Source organism: Coccinella septempunctata, chromosome 1 (genome assembly GCF_907165205.1).
Source record: "Coccinella septempunctata chromosome 1, icCocSept1.1, whole genome shotgun sequence".
NCBI lineage: Eukaryota > Metazoa > Arthropoda > Insecta > Coleoptera > Coccinellidae > Coccinella > Coccinella septempunctata.
Window position 1 is genome coordinate 1,507,076 of NC_058189.1, and position 18,638 is coordinate 1,525,713.

At 35.2% G+C, this 18,638-nt stretch overlaps 1 protein-coding gene across 6 annotated transcripts in view; it reads right to left on the reverse strand.

The window, feature by feature from the left end:
• Nucleotides 1-18,638, reverse strand: part of LOC123311204 (protein bric-a-brac 1-like) — a 337,498-nt gene that overhangs the window by 284,775 nt on the left and 34,085 nt on the right. For all 6 annotated transcript variants that reach the window (XM_044895043.1, XM_044895067.1, XM_044895035.1 and 3 more), the window contains one exon: nucleotides 10,911-10,962. The gene's annotated coding sequence lies outside the window, so the exon portion shown is untranslated. The remainder of the gene's footprint in view (nucleotides 1-10,910; nucleotides 10,963-18,638) is intronic.

Consider the following 18,638-nt stretch of genomic DNA (forward strand, 5'->3'; position numbering starts at 1 on the left):
CCAAGTTATAGCTCAAACTGTCAAACTTAAGCAATTTTTAGGTGTCCCACTTCATTTGCCGTCTAGTATATTTCAATAGGAGACATGGATTACTTGTTGTTTCAACATGCATAAAGTTATATTTGACAGTTGATCAAATTTTGACATGTTTTCGCATTCATTATAAAAGTTGTAGAGCATAACATTTTCTACAAAGTTCGTCTGAAGCAATTTTCTCTACGTTTGAACGTTTTATTCGAAATATACGAGATATATGGCGATGGTTCCACATTGACCTTGGCCTTTCGCATGTGTGGCTAAGCTCCTCGGCCTCATCACCATCTAGCTCGGAAACGGTTAAGAGTATGTGAAATTGCTCCAGACAAAAGTTGTATAGAATTTTATTATCTACAACTTTCATAATGACTCCAGAAACGATTAGAGGTACAGGAAGGGAGATATTTCAAAAAAATGCCTTGTTATCATCTTCAAACTGTCAGATTGAGAAAACCCCCCCTGATTAGTGTCATATTAATGGGTCAACACGTCTGCAACAACAAGATTAACCTTCTGTATGAAAGTCTGACACGCTCGAGTATGTACAAGTAACGATTTATTTTTTGCATTTTCAAAGGACCATCGTTAGCTTGCGTCACGTTCAAATTGTCAGGCTCTTGAAAAGTAGCTTCCTTTGGGTCCAATTAACATATCCTCTAAAAATCTGACATGGCCGAAAAATTTTTTTTTACAATTTTCAACTCTTCCGAACTGTCAGATTAACATAAATTAATCATCAGAGACACGTAGGGCATATAGAGTATCTTAATCTGACACGCTCGAGTATGTACACCTGACGATTTTTTTTACATCTTTGAAAACCTGCAGACGCTTTCCCCACCCTGAAGGTCATAGAACCTTTTTTTCTTTCTACCATCTAATCTTCAAAATACACTAGGTCTCCACGACGCTCCATTAAATCCAGATTTAGCATCATCGGCTCCACAACTGTTACTCCAACACTATACCTTAGACCTTAGACTTACATTCATTGTGAGTGGGCCTTTACCAAATTCTATGATTTCGTTTTTCGTTTTATAAACGTCCTCTGCGTAAATAATAGCTCGTTGAGATATCGTACTGATGTAATGACTATTATTGCTGTATAAACTCACCTCAGGAAAATGAGGAATAAAAACTTATGGAAATCCTAAGAGAAGCATCGATATCTAGTATTAATTCTCTCTCTAAACTACCCGCCATACCTAAACGTTGCATTGATTACAGTGCAACTCGATGAATTTATTTGTTTACGAGGCAGCTGCGCTCCAGCGAAAATGTACTGATGCATTATTAAAAGGTAACCCGATGAAAAATTCAGTCAATTTTTATTAAGTCGGGAAGTACAAAATACTGAAATATTTAATGGGAATTATTTTTACAGGGAAAATCGATACCGATTTGTCCCTTCAAGTCATGCTCCACCATAGAAGAACGTAAAGTGAATTATTTTCCAACTGGATATAGGTAAGGTCCGATAAAATCTCCTGAATAAAATATAGTGCAGAGATTGAAGTTGCCTCTGGGAAATGTACAAGTATTTCTTAAGAAATTAAGGTTTCTGCTTTGATCTGCCTGTTTTTTCTTTTCGATCAACCGAAAACAATGTTACGAATTGGTTTAACGGTGTTGGTACATCGAGGATTTTGACTTTAGAGTAGTAAATGTCTCAATCTCTGTTTATGGAACTGATTAGAATCGACTGAACCGACCCTGTTTTCGATGAGATATTCCATACTATTCGACAAAAAAAAGAATATCGAAAATGAAATAGAAATCGAGAGAAAAATATCGATTCTGTATTGATTGACGACGAAATTGCGGTAACTCATTTGGTGTCTTATTAAAACTACTTCGGTAACCAAATGGAATGAAAAAAGTTAGAATTTGTTTATGCTTGGTTTTTGTAAAAGAAGCTTATTTCCAAGGTGATGGTGTATTTAATGCTTGGATCCTCTGTTATAATATATGAGGGGTTCATAGCTGAAGTGAACCAAGTCCATGCAGTCTAGTTTTGAGATAAAACAACTTAGAAGTTGTTTATCACCAATTAATTGTAAAGTGACTTATTTAGATTTGTGTAATGTGAATGTAAGCATATGCTTACATTCTATATCTCTTTATCAGGGCAGAATCGGACAAAATGGTATAGGAAAAAAGTGTTTCTTTTGATCTCAAGAATCTGCTGTTTGAATATTTGTACAAGTCTCACCCAGTATGCGTGTCTGACTTGTACATATGAGGGCTTCATAGCTGAAGTGAACCAAGTCCATGCAGCCTAGTTTTGAGATAAATGGCTTAGAAGTTGTTTATGACCAATTAATTCAAAAGTGACTTCTTTAGATTCGTGTAATGTGTATGTAAGCATAACCTTTTAAAATCTAAAGAAGTCACTTCACAAGATATTCAACTGAAATTTGGCATAGATATTACATTTTAGAGTTCTCACCACGTGACATGGCAATTTCGATAGAAGATCTACAGGGTGATATTTTTTCTGGAACACTGCCACCTGTTCTTCTGCAGAACTTTGGTGAGCAACTGTTAATTTGAAAAAAAGTAAAAAGAAGCTTTGTTCTTATACTAAACTTTTCGGTCTCTTGTAGTTTTGTCGTATCTACCACCGATTTCGAGAAAAAAAATAATTTGGATGTTCACGAGTATTTCGAGAGAATCGTTCAAAATTTTTTTTCTCGAAATCGTTGGTAGATACGACAAAACTACAAGAGACCGAAAAGTTTAGTATAAGAACAAAGCTTCTTTTTACATTTTTTCAAATTAACAGTTGCGCACCAAAAAAAAGTTCTGCAGAAGAACAGGTGGCAGTGTTCCAGAAAAAATATCACCCTGTAGATCTTCTATCGAAATTGCCATGTCACGTGGTGAGAACTCTAAAATGTAATATCTATGCCAAATTTCAGTTGAATATCTTGTGAAGTGTAGATACTATGAGAAAAAAAACTTGAAAAAAATTCAAACTTCAACACTCTGTATCTCGAAAACGGAACGTTTGCGACCCCATGTTTATGGGACCTTTTTTCTCAAACTCACTTAAGGAATCTCCCCTTTTCGTTTGTACGTTCAATTTAGGAACACCCTGTATATGCATTAGTTTCAACACTGAATAACGCTCGGTTTATAAATTAATGTTTATCATGTACTAAGCGTGATATGCGTATATTTAGCAATATAATTCCTTCAAATATTCAATAAATTGGGCCGAATTTTCCACCCAACAAATAGGTACCCACATTTTAATAGTTCACCGGGGTAATATATAATACGAACAGTTACGAGGAGCGCTTCGGATATAACAGAAATTATTCCATGGAACTATTACACATACTCGGTCTCTCCATCAGTCTAGCCGATTCCTTATTTAATTAAAGTATGAGATTAAACGATAATTCTGAGTTATCAGAAATAGGTAGCACCAGCAGCAGTGAGGTCGGCTCACAACTAATGTAGAACTCACTGTTCCTTTGAAATTAATCTCAGTCTAATTGCATTTACCGAATTGCTTCGAAGGTCGGAACACATTCGTGGAAATTTGGATTTAATAATTTAACCCTTCGCTGATAAGTTCGTTATGAAATTACGCGATGAAATTTGGCGATTTACCGAGGACCTACACAAAAAGTTATTGCTAGCTCGTGAGTGAAGAAACCCCATACATACAGTTTTTTTTTTAATTGAAATTCCAATGAACACATACAAGTGATACAGGACGAATAAACGAGGTTAGATACTCTTTGAATTTCTAAAGGTGTTTTTCGAAACCTAAATTCAACCATACGTTGATTCCACCTATAGTCAACATATACAGGGTGTCTTCAAAGGTGAGGCTTCTTTTTTGACATAAGGCAGAACTCTCAAAATAAGTCGTTTCAGCAAAAATTGTCTATATAAAATATCCAAGATGGCTGAGATACAACCCCTAGAAGTTCGACAAAATTTCATTGAATTTCAAGTACGGGACTGTGGAAGGTGACTCCGGCATCGCAAAAACGAAACAAAACATAAACATATGGCTGGACAATGAATGGTTCAGTACTAAGTTCATCGGATTAGATGCATCAGGTCACTTTAAGGAGAATCATAATTGTTGTATCGTGCAATTTAGGATGAAAAAAAAAATGTAGAAAATCGAAGCAGTTTCTTGAAAGTGCTTATGTTAGTTATGTTGAACAAGTGCTATTATGTTTCCCCATTTCATCCCATTTTTACGACGATTGTTGGAATGTTCGAACAAGAAGATTGTGTTGCCCATTGTGAAAAGATTCGTGAATAATTTAGACGAATTTTATTGGTGAGATTTTGAAGTAATATTCTTTTTTTTCACACTTGTGTAATAAGTCTCTCTGTCAGTTGGTATCGAAGTGAGCCATTTTATAAAATCGTGTAAGTTGCTAAGAAATAATGAGAACAATTCGGCAATCCTAAGTTTCCATTTTCATTGCCACGTAAATATCGAACGAGCGAATATCCTAAACGAAACCACATGGTCGAATCAGGAAATAGGTTTTTTCCCACTGCTTCGCGATAATTCAATTGTTTTAGGATCTATTTCAGTAATCATTTTTAATTTTTGTTCAACTTTGTCGTTTTTTCAAGTGATTTTTTATGAAACGCTTCATTTTGACCAGTTTTAACTTCTGTTGAAAAAAAACCTCAACTTCAAATGCACCCTGTATATAATTCCACTCGTTACTATACCTACCAATAAGAAACGTGTAATTCTCGTGGTTTTACAACGTATACTCAATAACGGGCAAGAAACGATCAACGTTGAAGAAGAAATCATTAAACAACCCGTTACCGTAGCAACCAATAAGAAACGTTTCCTTATCGTAGTGACTCAAAATAAGGGAAGAAGCTTTCATGAGAATTTGAAAATTCATAACCAGGGGAGACACCCATTAAGTTAATGAAATAGCCCAGCGACATAACTCAAACAACCATTGAAGGGTATGAAATGTTCGTGAAAATAAATCGTATGACAAAGTATACACTGGTTCTGTTGGGGTGTAGGGGAAGTACAGGAGACTTGCTAAGGTAAGAGACTTGAACCACCTCAAATATTTCTATTCAAATTTCGCGCTACCGATATCGCAAATAGCTTATCTACAATATACTCTTAACAAGGCACAACTAGTGGCTCCATTTTGGCCGCCATCAAAACAGTTTGGGAGTGAGAGGGTTGAAGATGATTCTGTTGTTAGACTAAAACAGAATCATGCTATGGTCCAGAGACATAATCAGTGGTCCAAGTTTTCCGCACTGAGCTTAGATAATAGTTTTCTTCAAAAAAAGAAAATTGAATAATAGAAATAAATACAAAAAAATACACAAAGGTTAAAGAAAGTAAAAAACATCTATGAAATAAGTGAGAGATACATTTGATGATGAAAACCTTGACAAGGAGAATCGTTGGTCATTGGAAATTGATTTCTTTCCTGATAAACAAACTTATGGTCAAGTCTCTCTGGCCCCCTGTTCAACTCTCCCATGGGTTAGGGAGACATGAGCCAATTTTCGTTTCGTAAAAAAAGTATTGCTGTACTCAAAATGTTCATCTCACCATCACTCTACTATTATCTATCTTGACCTATTTTGGCCTGATATCTTTACGCAAAAAAATGAGTTGCTACCATTTACAGATACAACTTGAGTAGCTTCAAAGTGAAAAGGGGTTCAACTCTCCCGGACTCCCCATAAATGCCCGATTGCAGACAAAAAAACGTAAAAATTTCGAATTATAAACTGGGACGCTTCAATTCAACAGCATGGAATATAATAAAAGCTTTCAATGGAAATGAAATTCAGTTAAACATTCACCTTTCAAATCATTATATTTATTATGGAGTTGACATCTACTCTCCAGCATAAAAGCGAATTGAAAATATTGCTGTGAATCGAAATTATACAGCATAACTCCAACGAATTGAAACCGAATCAGTTTCAAGTCGATACATTACCGAAAATGCTCTCAAATATATTGCAATAATTAAATAAAGAGAAGGGGTCGTTAAAAATGCAGGCGCTGCGCCCTAATCTTTGGAATAGTGGTGATATAGGGGTGTTCAACAGCAATCCAACTCAATTCCATCCGCCCGATATAAATTGTTAATGAATGAAACTCTGGGTAACAGTGTGGAGACTTCACCAGTATTATGTGCACTCTGGATGTTCGCGAAATGAACGAGTAATTTCACTCCCTACGGAAGAAGTATATTTTGGGATATTTATGAAGAATAATCATTGCTCTGAGAGAGAATTACATTAAAATGAAAATTGATTAAGGGAATTGGTGATGCCGAGACAAGAACATATTTTTTTATCGCGCTATACCAACACAGGGACTTTTTCCATGAACAAGTACAGGTGTACCGAATATTCTGCAACAAATTGAGCTGTCAAGGTGAAAGATTCTGGACAGTGATGTGATGAAATTTTCTGGTGTGAAATATTTTATGATTAGGGTGTTACTTGAAGACCATACACGACCTCACCCAGAGGACGCTTCGGGTATGATCTATCACTCGATCCACATTCCCTTACTTCAATTCTACTGAGGTTAACTAAATTGAATTCGAACAAATTTAGTAATTCTTTTTTAATATTCGAATACAACTTCAAAAAATAGAAGAGTATTCATAATTATTTTGTTTTCCTTTAAAAATAAAATACATAATAAAATGCTAATAAAAACTATATTGAAAAAATAGTAATGAGTTTGGAAATCTTATGTCATGTAAGGTTTACGTAAATCAAATTGTTCTATTGCTTATTATCTCATTTTGTTTTTGATTATCAATATCTCAGCAACCAATAGCCATACAGAGAATTGCTGATAGGTTTCAGAGACTTCAAGTAATTCATATTACTGCTGGATGGATCAAATTGAAATATGGTAGAGTATTTTTGGATTCCCAGTTGAGATCCAAAAACAGGACATTCGCTATACCATAATTTTTCTTCAAGTTACAGCCTGTTGAAAATCATCTAGTAATTTGCAATTTTGTCCAGTAGTGCATTTTTCATTATTGAGAGCAAAAGTTACTCCGTTGAATTCAACAATGATTAAATCATTTCACACAAAGAAAACACGAGACTCTTTCCAATAATCAAAATAAAATTAAGTATAATTAGTAAAGGTTATATTTCAATGTTCATTTAATTATTCTACCTCATATCCTGATCGATTTTCTCCACTATACATTGCCCAGCACTTCAAAGTTCTCAAGTATAATAGTATATAACATGACTAGCAAGGTAAGAGGGTTTTTACTGACGACAGTCTAATTGCATTTACCGAATTGCTTCGAAGGTCGGAACACATTCGTGGAAATTTGGATTTAATAATTTAACCCTTCGCTGATAAGTTCGTTATGAAATTACGCGATGAAATTTGGCGATTTACCGAGGACCTACACAAAAAGTTATTGCTAGCTCGTGAGTGAAGAAACCCCATACATACAGTTTTTTTTTTAATTGAAATTCCAATGAACACATACAAGTGATACAGGACGAATAAACGAGGTTAGATACTCTGTTACTCCGTTGAATTCAACAATGATTAAATCATTTCACACAAAGAAAACACGAGACTCTTTCCAATAATCAAAATAAAATTAAGTATAATTAGTAAAGGTTATATTTCAATGTTCATTTAATTATTCTACCTCATATCCTGATCGATTTTCTCCACTATACATTGCCCAGCACTTCAAAGTTCTCAAGTATAATAGTATATAACATGACTAGCAAGGTAAGAGGGTTTTTACTGACGAATGGAGGATATAACCTCCTTGAGCGAAAATGAATGTACCAAAAGAAATTATTGAGGCAGCCAAAAGCGTAGCTTCAAGTTTATTACCTGAAAAATCAGCTTCAAGGTACGAGCGAGATTACGACGACTTCTAAAAGTGACAAAACAAAAATAGTGTGATTGGGGTAACTGAAGATGTTTTGTTGGTCTACTTGAATCAACTATCAGCTAGATTCAGCCCTAATACTTTATGGGCAAAATAGTCTATGCTGAAAAGCTGCTTGGAAATGAAATAAAATATCGCAGGTTTGTTTTCCTTAGAAAATTTATTGAAAAATATGACGTTTAGTTGTCATTTGCAGATTTCAAAAGGTAATAGCGTTTCTGAAACGAAAAAATGAGCGTTATACGCCAAAAAAGGGCCAAAGTATTAAGTAAAGAAGAGGCTGAACAATTTCTCTCACATGCTCCTGATGACCAGTGGTTGCTGGCGAAAATTGTAACAATATTTGGGATTTTTGGATGTTGTCGATGTGACGAAATTCTCTCCTCAGACATGAGTGATGTAGAAGATATGGGAAAATACGTTACTGTGACATTGCGGCAAACAAAAAATTTAACAAGAAGATTCACCATAACCGATGATGGCTGCAGCTTCGAGCCCTGTATGTTGTACAGAAAATATGTAAATCTTCGGCCTCCTGGAACAGAAAGCCTAAGATTTTTTTTGACATACCGACATGGAAAGTGCATTTCCCTTAATGCTGGCCAGCACACTATTGGTGGTGTCCCAAAGCAAATAGCGAAATATTTAGGTTTAAAAGACCCAGAGTTATACACCGGCCACTCTTTTCGCAGAACTGGAGCCACTATGGTTGCGGATTCGGGTGGAGATATTTTAGCACTTAAGCGTGCAGGAGAGTGGAAGAGCACCGAAATTGCGATGAGTTATGTCGATAATTAGGCCAACAAAAAAATCGAAATGTCTAGCAAATTATTTGGTAGTAAGGAGAGTACAAATGTTCTGCAGTACTCGAGTTCAGCAGTTTCTGAGTCAACAGATGGTTCATCATCATCAGTATCAACTCTTTCATCATCAAAAATCTTTGTTATTGGAAATAACAATTGTACCAACATTTTCAACATATATGACGATAAAACAAAATTTTCTAATGTAAATAATACTACTAACTCGTAAAAATTTTGCAAGTTAACTGTCAGTTTTACAAGTTAGTGACTTGATGAAATAAACTTTCTTGATTAATATTGTGTTTTTGGAAACTGACGTTTACAAATGAGAAACAAATAAAGATATAATGGATCAAATAAAGTATATCTATCTATCTATAAAAAGAATATCCCAAATTGCTTGTTTTCGGCTGTTTGTGGTACTTCAAGCCTAGATAGGGAAAAAACTTTAAAAGAGACCTGGGCTTGATTGTCGTGAAAAGTCCATTAGTGAAAAACCATTTCACGATATCTTCATTTGTTCAATCAAGTATTCTCTAAAATCAAGAAATTGAACATTCTCGAAATCGACAAAATATAAAAATTTGGTTAAATCTTCAAGATAAATGAAGATATCGTGAAGCGGTTTCCACTGATGGACTTTTCAGGAAAATCGAGCCAAGAACTCCTCTCAAAGTTTTTCCTATCTGGTCAAGAAGAACCAGAAACAGCCAAAATCAAGCAATTTGGGATACCCTGTACCTCTTTATGTTCATTAAAATCCTGGATATACATCCGATATGTAGCTGATAACCATATGGAAATGTCCAAACCGACGCCACTGGCTAAAAAAGGGAAACGCTCTCCGTCAGATCCTGCAGCAATTTTTATGCTCGGTATAACCCAAGGGAGAAATTTATCGCCACGAGAATTTTTCAGAGGTGTTTTTTGCGGCAGTTTTCCGACAAGTTATAATTAAACAGAAATCGTTACAATCCCAAAACAGAAAATCCGAATGTATCTCTTGTCAACTTCGACCATTTGGAAGTTTTCCAGTGAAAACGCTGAATTATTAGTCTTTCGGTTGGCGTAGCCGTCGAACTTGGAAATGCAGTTTTCCATTTATCTAATGGAAAATAGAATGTTTAGACGTAATCGAATTTTCCTGAAGAATAGGAGCAACTTCTAGCCATGACACATTACAAATAATATCTGATAATATCTAACGAATTTTGTTCCTCTCCCTGCTCTCATCTATCGTTGTGACTATTCTGAATAAAGTGAGAGGAGGGTTCATCGATCAATTCTTCGTTTAGATTTTCATCTCCAAAACGTCATTTTTAAAAAACTGAAAATTTCAATCAGCGATTTCTCCTGTTATATTCGTCTGCACCAATTGGGGTTTCCATTTATATAATCAGCGTTGCCAAAACTCCCACCCTAGCACAAAAACGATTTCGAAAATCTCGATTTTTGGTCCAAAAACGAGCAAGGGGTTAGTCACCCCTAAAATGACCTATTTGAACTTTTGTCTACAAACCAGGTTGTTCTACTACTGTCCTTGGATATGAAGTACATAGATGTTGTTTTGTAGATTCCAGAAAACCTAACAGTTCATGCTTCAATAGAGAAATGCACTCTAGAAGGCCGTTCAAAGTTAACCCGAAAATGAAAAGTGGAAAAACAAAAAAATTGATTTCCTCGTAAAGAGTGTTTGATATCCGGAAGTTTGGTATGCAAATAAGGGTTTTCGAATACGCTGAATCTATTCCAAGCATCTTCGTGAATCTATCTCCATTCGCTTAGATTTTCATCGTTTAAATGGCATTTTTTCAAAAATGGCAAATTTCAATTCGTCAAGACCGAACGGTTGTACCGAGGTCGATGAAATTTTCAGATTAATTACGAGAAGAGTTGCTCTTTCCGAATATGTATCGCATTGAGATCTAAGACAATTTTCCTGGAAAGTACGCGAGTCGAAAGCCGATGTTCGAAAAATTCCCAAAAATATTGGGTCAGTTGAAACTTCGTCAAGACCGAAGGATTGCATCGAGGAGGATGAAATTTACGCATTCATTACAAGAAGACTGCTAGTCCGCAACTGATTCGAATATCACTGTTCTTTTGTGTGTAATATGGAGTCAAAAGTACCTACCTCCAATGTCTAAAAACAGCAAGTTGTTGGGGACACCATTTTAAAATTATTCCTGTAACAAAAAAAAATATTATTAAATATAAATTTGTGTTATATTCTTGATCTTTATTTTATGTATGATGGGGATGTATTTTCAATTCGTATATATTCTGTACTCCGTATTTTTACTCTATATTATTTCCTCACGTGAAAAAACATCAACATTCATTTTTCTAAAGCTGAGCATCAAAGATATGCTCTCGCTCTCATGTTACAATGAAATTAATGCTATTGAAATTACCCAGTTGCTCTTTAGGCCCGATACTTTCACGTGCAATAACTAAATTTATTCGATAGATAAGTCTTATTCTTAGGCCCGGTACTTTCACCTTCGAATAAATTTTATTCAATGTCAATAAGTATCTGTCTAATCATTTCCTATCTGACGGATACCTTATTTCGGTGCTTTCAGATGAAATTATTTGACGAATAACAATTCTATGAAAACGCTGTATACTACTTTTCACTGATTAATGTAAAATAAGACACCGCATTGTAGAAATTGTCATAATTCCAACTAGAAAGCAAATATTTCGTGAAAATCACACAAAAAATAACCATATATCAAGAATCTAAAAAATTCAACCAATAATGACGTACCGATATTCGATCTATGACAAATAAACTCTTTCAATTACGTTTACGCCTTAGGATAAGTAAAAATGCTGTCTTTTCACTTTCAGATAGTGTTATTCATCTAATATATCTGTCACTGAAACTTAATAATGAGAGTTTATTTGTCATAGATCGAATATCGGTACGTCATTATTGGTTGAATTTTTTAGATTCTTGATGTATGGTTATTCTTCGTGTGATTTTCGCGAAATATTTGCTTTCTAGTTGGAGATATGGCAATTTCTACAATGCGGTGTCTTATTCTACATTAATCAGTGGAAAGTTGTATACCGTGTTTTCATAGAATTGTTATTCGTCAAATAATTTCATCTGAAAGCACCGAAATAAGGTATCCTTCAGATAGGAAATTATTTGACTGAGGGGCTGTTTCACCACTTACTGTTAAAGTGTTCGATATGTATTCAGCAGATATGCTAACATCATAATAAATCTGTCAGTTAAATATTTATCAGTTTCACCGCCCAAGTTCCAAGTAATTTATCTGCTAGTTAACTATCTGAAAATTTTACTGAATGACAGTTTGGCAACGCCGTACTCGTGATTGAAATTAGGATAAATGAGCATAGAATGAGGACAGAGTTAGTCAGTTATGAAGTACATTGACAGAAGAAGAAGAATTATGAAGACTTTTCTCATGTCTCTATGCTCTGATTTGAAATATCCAAAATTCAAATTCTATCATTTTCAAATTGGTTGGTGAATTTTTAGTGAATGTGAAAGCATGTTAAAAAAAAAGGGAAAGAAATGTGAATTTTTCACGTGAGGAGACCGATGCTCTCGTCTCGATTATAACAGAGCGTAAAAATATAATCGAGAACAAAAAAAGTGATGCTGTGACTTGGCAAGAGAAGGAGAAAGCGTGGAAATATATAGAAATGACTTTCAATAGTAGAGGATTAGGGCCTTTTCGTGATGCGAAGCACCTCAAAATTAAATATGAGGCGATAAAAAAAATACCAGAAAAAAAGCTAGTACCATCCGCGCCGAGTTATATAAGACAGGTGGTGGAATAAATGAAGCACCACCTTATACAAAAACAGAAAAGAAAGTCAAAGAAATGATCTTATTATCTGTTGAAGGGGAAGAGAGCATATGTGATTCTGATCAAATTAGTGAGTACTTGCTATCATTATAATATATGATAATATCTGCAGTGATATATTTATTTATTGTCAGTTATTGAAGAGAATAGAACTGAAGGATTTGTGCCATTGGAGCCAAATATAAAAGTTATTTACATGGAGCAGCATAGCGATTCAGGTGATAATCATAGACAAACGGAACAAGAAAAACCTCTTTCTCCATCAGTTCTTTCATCAAATTCAATAGAAGGCAACTGAAAATACATGGAGCCAATGGAAACCTGCTTCCCTAAAAACAAAAAAACATCCTGCTTTGTGTAAGTATTCTATTGATTTTTTTTCTGCGAACATATTTTATAACTCATTTTCCAGGCCAACCAAAAGAGAAAAGGGTGTTTAATAAATTGTGTGAAGCCAAACAAATTCGGTTCTCAAATTTGCAATTGCCAGAGAAACCTCTGCAACAATTCTACATGCTGATGCTGCACTGACACCACTCAAATCTGCAACAGCTCTAAGAAAGCATCCTGTCGCATAGTATCGAAGTGTGAGTAGCAATCTATTCACTGGAGATATTGCAGAGTTCCTGAAAAAAAAAATAACATACATTTATTACAACATAATAATATTCTCAATCACATTGTAAGTGCAATTTTTTATCACAATATAACGAAATTATATGAATGTGCAGGTACTTACAAGTTAGTTGTTGTTCTTATGTCATCCTCTATGAGAGACAGAACGTAATTAACAGATGACTTCGTCAGTCGGAATCGGCACCTGAATTCTTCGTCATCATTGTTTTCAAAATGTTCCATTCTAGTTCTATAATAATTTCACGACGTTTGCGAGGCCTCGATAAGCTCGCAAAATAATAGTCACTCTCATCTTCAAGACACTCAAAAAGATCCATTATCACAAAATCTGGTGTTGCGTCTGCAAACGTTCACGAAATACCTTCGAGATAAACTGATCGAGAGCAAAATTTTCTCGAAGTTTTGACAGTTCGGAGTGACGTTATCTGGTACATGAACTTTTATCAGCCATTCGATCTCTCAGTCAAAATATTCGACAGTTTAACAGTAAGGATAACCTAACAGACACCTGTGAAACACAATTTTCAGATTTATCTGGTGGATTAGTTGTGGATAGCTTATCTGCCACTTTAACAGTAAGTGGTGAAACAGGCCCTGAATAAAATTTATTCGAAGGTGAAAGTACCGGGCCTTAATAACAGAGGAATAAAATATAGTTTTATGGAGTTTAGAATTCAGCTTCCTGTACCAAAAAAATAGGTGTTGTTATATAAGCACATGAGGTGATCATGATTGTTTTTGATCAAATTTCAAAACTATTCGTTTTGAAATATGATAATGTAAGCAGTAGAAGAAATAAGATATAGAAAAAGTAATTGAAGTAAAAATGAAAAAAATATTACAGACGAGCAATAACTGCCAGTGAGGTGCTTAGGTTTTTCACATTCGATGCGAGTGAAAGATCGTCGACTCGAATTTTTCATTAAAAATGCAATATATCACATTGTTCTTTCCCTAGTTTTATAAAAATATGAAATTCGCCCAGAGTTCCGACCGCTAAGCATGCAAATAAATATTTACGTCCTTCGGTAGAGCGCCAATTTGAAGGGAGAGAACGGAATTACTTCGAGAGAAAAGTAATTTCCGCCAAAATTAAAATATAGATCACCAGAGAATGAGAAAAGCGAACATTTCTCCTCGGAGTCTATAACAGATTATTGGCTACAACTGAAGACATTACAACAAGAAGTTGCATTATTGTTTCTCGTAACGATATTTTGGGATTTATGAATTTTTGTGGGGACCTGTACGATTATTTTCGCAAAAATAACTCTAAAAGCAAACTTATTAGTTTCAGCATTAGTATCAGCAAAAATTTGTTGCACCATCATACAGAATTCGAATTTTTTAATTTATAATTCTATTTATACGGGGACAAGATCAAGACAAGAATCAAGACAAGATCAAAACAAGATCAAAACAAGAAGTAATTTCAGAATTTCAAGGCAAGACAAGAAATTTTATGTCAAGAAATCTTGAAATATCTTGTCTAACCGTGATTATGCTAAAACATGTCTGTTTGTGAAAAAGATAACATATTTTAACATGAAATATACCTATTTCTATTTATTGCACACATTTTCGGGTGTCCACCTCTTTGATAATAATACAGGGTGGCCATTTGAAAACGAAACAGACGAGATTACAGACGAAATAAATTTTTTCGATAGAAATGCTCGGACAGGTCGATTTCTGTTTCGAGGGGGACAACTTAAGATGTAGGTTACGGACGCATAGCGCTTCAACCCTTGCTACTACAACCCTCACCCCCAATTTTTGAATAGGGAAGATGGGGTGAGTGATACCTCATTTGAAAGGTATTTTTATACTGATTTCAGCACAGTAATTGTTTTTTCATTTTATGCATTAGTTCTCGAAATATTCTTAACTAAGTATTTGAAAATGAAGTGGTGTTTTCATGGCACTTGTAGTGTTTTTTTGTGAAAAATCGACATTTTGAGCTTCAAAACAACCATGACTGTGGCTTCCTTCCTCCAATCCACTGACATAAAAATCATTTAATCAAGATGTCGAACAAACAAAGCGTATTGCGAAGGAGCTCAATCTTGCTGAAACTCAATCTAAATTATCTTCGATATAATTTGCAGTATTTCCAATAACATGCGGTAACACTTGATCGATAGAAATCTCCAAAAAGTCCAAATACGTACATATCTCTAATCAGATTACCAGGTAAGAAAATCAATCATTAATGATGCCACAGAAATATTCCAGTCCCAATTCGTGAAACGATTTCCGACTTAATTATGAAGTGTTTTCTCAGTTGGCTTCAATAATGTTTTCATTTTGTTGATTATTCAATTCATATCTTTCTCAAAAAAATGAGAATCGATAAGTTTTTATTTATTACGAACAGATCATTAAGTTGGCTTACTGGTTCTTTGACATGTGAATTATTCTTAGTTTTGAATCGAGACTTGTATGTGTTCTAATTCATTGTTCGGCATGGTTTATTCAATTGCAGAGCGGGTGGAATAAATTTCCTTTTTTTTTGCAAACAATCAATGTGCGAATAGAACCGCAGAATTCTTCAATCAACGACATTTAGATAAACATGTTAATAGGAAGTATGTTTTGAAGCTCAAAATGTCGATTTTTCACAAAAAAACACTACAGTGCCATGAAAACACCACTTCTTTTTCAAATACTTAGTTAAGAATATTTCGAGAACTAATGCATAAAATGAAAAATCAATTACTGTGCTGAAATCAGTATAAAAATACCTTTCAAATGAGGTATCACTCACCCCATCTTCCCTATTCAAAAATTGGGGGTGAGGGTTGTAGTAGCAAGGGTTGAAGCGCTATGCGTCCGTAACCTACATCTTAAGTTGTCCCCCTCGAAACAGAAATCGACCTGTCCGAGCATTTCTATCGAAAAAATTCATTTCGTCTGTAATCTCGTCTGTTTCGTTTTCAAATGGCCACCCTGTATAATAATTTATTTGAAACTGACTGACAGAACAATTAAGTTAGGTTAATGAAATGACAACGATCTTTGGCAACCGGTCAGCCAATGAAATGGCTTTATTGGACTAGGATGAAGTTGCACCTAAATAAAAAACTGAAATATCACTAGATATAAAAACTTAAGGGCCCCTTACTTAAGATTCTGTTAAGCCACAGTCGTGCAACTGGGAATAAAATTAAGCGTCCATTAACTTTGAACGACACTCAGTTAAGTAATCGTTTTAAGGGATATTGGTACAAACGGGCCTTACAGATACAGCTTAAGTGGCTTCAGTCAGAGTGAAAAGAGGTAAAACTCTCCCGGATGCGACAAAAGAAAAAATTTGGCTGGACAAACGTAGACAATAGACCAACTGAATTTTTCGTTTCAAGAGAGGTTTCAGAGCTAACACACTGGGACGATACTGAAACACTATCCACTCTGTCCGAACCAATCCATCGATGGTTTCTCCATGAGAATTCGGTCGATTGGAAAAAAAAAACTTAACACTAATCAGGAAATTGTCCCTCGCTACCGTCCGCGGAAGAAACACGGAATATTCAATTAGTTTGATAGGGACGCGACCGGCGTCGGTAGAGCTATCAATTCGCATTCGATAATGGAATGATATTCTGAATTAATTAGTGTCACGATATTATTAGTTCTGTCCCATCCCCCGGTGCATCGTAAATAACTATTTGTGTGTCTGTCTGTGCTGCGAGAGTGGATGTATTCAGCGGGCTCAATGAGTGGAGATATTTACGTTAGGAAACTGAAACGGTGTACACCGTCATCTGGGTGCTGTGTTCGGTTTAATTATAATGATTAAATCACCTACTTCCCTAATCCGAATCGATACTGGGAATGGGATGTGCGACACGGCGTTGCTCTCCCGTATATTTCGCAAACAATCGGCCGTTCCAGTTCATCGGGAAATTAATTGGTATAGGTTTATGGTTCGGCCGAAAAAAATCGCTGCATGTTCATAACGCACATCGAGGTCTAACATCGTCCCAGAGTTAGGCAAGCTGATTTTTGTGTGTTTTATTAGAATCATCCGGGGCAACTGTGCGCACTTTTGCCTTTCAAGCCATACCCTGTTTCAAATGTTGGAGCTATGAAAATTAAAACATATTCATAAGATAGAGAATTTTCTAATCTATAAAAAAACATCAAAAAGCAAACAAACAAAAACGTTTTCTTTCCGCAAAAAAGGATTTACCAGAGAAAGTCGGAGTGCGTTCACATGCCCCGTATTGCGGGTAAGTGTGCGCACCCTCACGGGGTAAGTGAACGCAGTGCTTAGTGAACCACACAATCAAAACAAATTACAAAATAATGTCATCAAAATGTTACAATATCAAAGAAATGCTGTTTATTGTCAATACAGAAGCGCCTTTTTACAAGCAGTGTATTATTGTTCGTGCCACAATTCTTGGTGAACACAACACTTGATACATTCCCCTGTTGGTGGCTCTTCATATTTTTCCGAACAAATAGGACGATATTGATCGAGTCTTAACCAAGAAAATCAACAATGTCATGATTTATTCCTCACTGAACTAATGCCCATATAATTAATCTATGCGCACACTTACCCGCGCACACTTTCCCCAGTAAGCCAAAATTTGAATTGACGTTCTTATAGAGTTGAGCAGCTAAGAGAACCTAAAATTTTTTATTATATATTTACATTAATATGCCCATGATCGAATAAAATATTGTTTAACACTGAGGGACTCGGAACTTGGACCTGGCAGAATGTGCAGAAATGCTAAAAATTAACAAGAAAACTAGTGAATTTGATTGATTGCAAATAAAAAGTTAAAGAAACGTGGCACGGCGCACTCCTATGAAAAACTAATATGGCGATTCTGCGCCCTTGCTCCACCCAAATGAACCCCTCTTTCATACATGGCATAGTCGAAATATACGCACTGCGCACACTTACCCTCTGCGCTCAGTTACCCCGAATGACTCTAAAGGTATTTTTCTTCTTAATCATAACATCATTGTCGATGTATGGTGATTCAAACGGCTGTCACTCGATGTTCTCGACACTTCTCAAAACCTCCACAACGTATTCGAGGAAGGAATTGTAATACAGATTCAATATTTTTGATTGTCGTTTAGGAGTAGGTGAACTTGAATTGTAATTTTTTTTATTTGTTTCTCATTTGTAAACGTCAGTTTCCAAAAACACAATATTAATCAAGAAAGTTTATTTTATCAGGTCACTAACTTGTAAAACTGACAGTTAACTTGAAAAATTTTTACAAGTTAGTAGTATTATTTACATTAGAAAGTTTTGTTTTATCGTCATATATGTTGAAAATCATGGTACAATTGTTATTTCCAGTAACACAGATTTTTGATGATGAAAGAGTTGATACTGATGATGATGA